Consider the following 4350-nt stretch of genomic DNA (forward strand, 5'->3'; position numbering starts at 1 on the left):
TAGACTAAATCAGTCTAGGGTGACGAAAACCTTATTTTATTTTCTATCGGCATTCAACAATGCCAAGACAGACGAAATTGTCATTATCTAGTATGGTTATAATGACTCACTTAGAGGAATTAACGTTATAAATTTACGAGAGACCATTCTCTTTTCCAAATGGATTACCCGGGAACATACTCACGCCGGTACTCAACCTCGGGTGTTGGTATACCTGCATTCTCTTTTACAGATAACATAGGGTTGTATGGGGACATTCTCTATACATTCTCTTTCTTTTTCTTCATTTTCTTTTGCATACTAGTAAACAATAACACACATGCATTAATACAAGATTAGACACAAACATACTGAACTATTTTCAGAAAATATAGGATTTTCTGGCGATACAAAGAATGGGAAAGGTGTGAAGAAAATGAGGGTGGGAGAGGTTCTATTTATAGGGTGAAATATGGTTGAACTTAGTGTCACATGTCACCATCTGGTGGCAAGACTTGGTGTAATGCCAGTAGAACCAGGCTAGTCAATTTAGAGACAATATGGATCGAAAATGACTTTTTGAAAAAGATTATTAGAATAAATAATCTTAACCAAGTTGTAGAATATGTCTCCAGGGTTCCGTCCATATAAAGAACGCCGAAATCCGAGTTATAGCGAAGAAATGATGGCCCCGAAGTTTTTCGACAAAACCAGCACGACATCGAGAATCATAAAAAGTGAATTTACGATAAAATACTTTCTAGCCTTAGCGATCTAAACAAAAGTCGTAGTATAAGTTAAACCGAGAGTATGCTTAAAAAGAACGTCCAAATATGACTTTTTATGAGGAAGTTACGATTTTTCTAAGAGTTGGTATAACAGTGCACAACTTGGAAATTCGAATTTTTGATCGGTCGATTTTTAGCCAAAGTAATCTAAATGAGAAATGAAGATATCATTAATAGGAGTTAAACGATAAACATACAGTCGCAAACAGAGCTCATGTGCAAAAGATATGGACGAAGCTTAGTCTCTACTCTTCAAGCGCAACGAATTCGATGTAGATTTGTAAATCTAAGATGGAATAAGAATTGGTTGATGAGGTCTAAATGAAAGTTGTAGTACTCGTAAATACCAACGCGTGGATATAAAGAACGTCGAAAATAGAGATCGTATGAGAAAGATATGGATAAAACTTAGTTTTTACTCTTCAAGTGCGGTGAATTCAATACAGTTTTGTAAATATGAGCTACAATGAGAATTAGCCGACAGGGCCTAAATGAAAGTTGTAGTACTTGTAAATACCAATGCGTGGATATAAAGAATGTAGAAAACGAAGCTCGCACGCGGAAGATACGGACGAAACTTAGAGACTACTCTACGATAAAACCCCTATAAATAAATGGTGAATCTTTCATATTTCTCACACCTTTCACCCTCTCTTTCTCTCTCTAAGCCCCATACCCCACCCCCTAATCCTAGGTAAACCCCTAGCACCCAAAGGAATCCAAGAGGCTCCCGGAGTCTCGAGAAAAAAGGGCCTTTCGGTTCGGAAACGCTGCTCCAAGCGAAGCCCGATTTTCGAGAAAACCCGCTGTAAGTGAGCTATGCCTACGCTATTTTTAATATAGCTTTCTATTAATTATAGTAACATTATTAGGACCTTATGGTAATTATTTGGGCTATTATTATGGGTTATATAAGTGTTGTTGTTATATCTTTTTAACCCCTCGCGGTACAGGGAATCTGGTTTGGAGGGCTGCTAGGGTTGTTGGATTTCAGAAGTGCTATATGCCAAAATGGTCCTGCCCTCCGGTGTTTTATGTTTGGCCCCTGTCTGTACATAGTGGGTGAAGAGTATTGTTTAACACTTATATAATAGTAATAATAGCTAGAGTATTAATTAGTCTCGGTAAAACGTTAGACTAAACTCTAGTTGTAATAGTACTAGGTTTTGTCGAAGGGAATTCTTTTAAAACAAACGAAGTGTTGTCCGAGAACCACGTCATCACCTTATTAGGTGAGTGCATAGTTACTTTCATCATACACGTAGATACAAAGTATTTTATATAAATTACGTGCTATGTGTGTTTATTATCTGAATACTTGCTGTCTATGTTGGATGAACGATTTTATACATGCTTCAAATGAATTAAACTGTATATGTATTTTATATCTACAAAATATGTTGGGTAAAACATGGGTAGATGAAATATGAGTCTGGTGATGAGATGAGAGGTGATATAGACCATGAGATAAGGGTGAAAGGTGAACAATGAGAGAAGCCTTTTACCTAAATGATGGACGCGTCATCGAGCAGAGTATGGATAACAAACACGGACTATTCTAGATAGTCCAGTGGAACACTAGCAGACTCGCAACCTGTAGGTATTGTGAATGATGTATTCACCCGATGTACTCTAAACCTTAGAGACTATGCAAACTTAGTGCCTAAACCTTAGCGACCATGCATATTTGATACCTAAACCCTAGTGACTATGCAAACTTAGTACCTAAACCTTGGCGACTATGCAGACTTAGTGCTTGTTGTATAAACCCTGACACCTATGCAGACTTAGTACCTAAACCCGGTGACGATGGACTTCGTGCCAGTTCCTTAAGGTAATCCTTAGGAATAAATGAATGATGAATAGCTGATTTTTAGAGTAGCTCCTTAAGAGTAAAGAAGATAATGAGGATGGGTAATTGGGTTGATTAATTATTTGAATATTAAACATAATAATTATATTATTATGGGTTGAAAACCCTATGCACTCATCAGGTTTCCTTACCTGATCTACTCAGTTTATTTATATCACATGTGTTGATATGAAGTCACATTACATTGAGAGATTAAGGAGATATAAATCACTAGTGATAATGAATGTAAGTTCTGTTTATGCTTATGTTTTCATATTGACGATGATATCCCAAATGTTTTAAAATGAATAAAAATACTTTTCTTCGGAAATGTTTCAATAACGTATTTATCATGTTTTACTCGGAACAAATTCCGCAACGTTTTTATTAAAAGATGTATTCTGATTTTTATAAAGCTTAACCAAAATCGGTCTTTTCTGACCGTGAAAATGGGGATGTCACACTTGGGGAGAAAGTAATGGCCAAGATTGTGTCACATCACCCATTTTCGCACACCACCCTTCCGATTTCTAAAATCCGTAACTTTCGCATAAAAGCTCTGTTTTTTACGTTCTTTATATCCACACGTAGGAAAAAAATAAGATTTACAACTTTCATTTTGACTCTGTCGGCTAATTCTCGACCGATCTTAGATTTAACAGTAGAAGGAGATTATACTGTTAAATGACCGCGTAAAATTTGTAACTTCTTCATACGGACTTCGTTTTCATCTGTCTTTTTATCGTTGAGTTCCTATTAGTGAGATCTTCATCTCTCATTTAGGTCGCATTGGCCAAAAACCGCTTGATCTAAAATTCGAGTTTCGGTCGTGCACTGCTATGCCAAATCTTAGAAAATTTATAACTTCCTCATACGAAGTCAGATTTGGGAGTTCATCTTATGCACGCTCTCGGTTTAACGTATACTACAACTTTTATTTAGATCACTAAGGACAAAAATTCATCTATCGTAAATTCACTATTTACGTCTCCCGGTGCCGTGCCGGTTTTGCCGTAAAACTTCGACGGGCCATAACTTCTTTGTTATAACTCGGATTTCGGTATTCTGTATATGTACGGAACTCTTGTAACATATACTAAAACTTGGTTAAGACTATTTATTCTAAATAATCTTCTATTAAAAATTCATTTTTGACATTTATCGTCTCTAAATTGACTAGCCCGAAGTTGCGGGCGTTACAACTATTCATTCATTAATTTGTTTATTTATTTATTTAATAAACGGGATGTTACAGCTCACCAAGTTTGGAAGTTTCATGATGCTAAGAAGAAACATCTCTCTAGTTTGGTTGGTTTTGTGACAAACATCATAAGGAGGTAAATTTTCATTTCCAACATTTAGCTTATTTTTTAAAGAACCTAAAGCCTGATCAGATGGATGTCCCAATCTACTATGCCAAGTAACTTTGAAAACATAACATGTAGCATAATTAGAATTAGAAGGACTATTACCTAAAGGTACACTATCTATATAATAGAGACCTATATATTCTCTGCCACTCCCTACCATCTCCTTTGACTGTAAACCCTGAATTTTACAACTTTGCTCACTAAACACAACCTCACATTTGCTATCCTTACAAACCTTATGGATAGGCAACTGATTAACATTAAACTCAGGAACAACAAAGACATCAAACAAAGTAAGAGAATTTGAGATTTTTAAATTTCCAATTTTCTCGATTTTGGCAGAAGTACCATTAGCATGACT

Source organism: Lactuca saligna, chromosome 7 (genome assembly GCF_052625555.1).
Source record: "Lactuca saligna cultivar CGN05327 chromosome 7, ASM5262555v1, whole genome shotgun sequence".
Taxonomy (NCBI): Eukaryota; Viridiplantae; Streptophyta; class Magnoliopsida; order Asterales; family Asteraceae; genus Lactuca; species Lactuca saligna.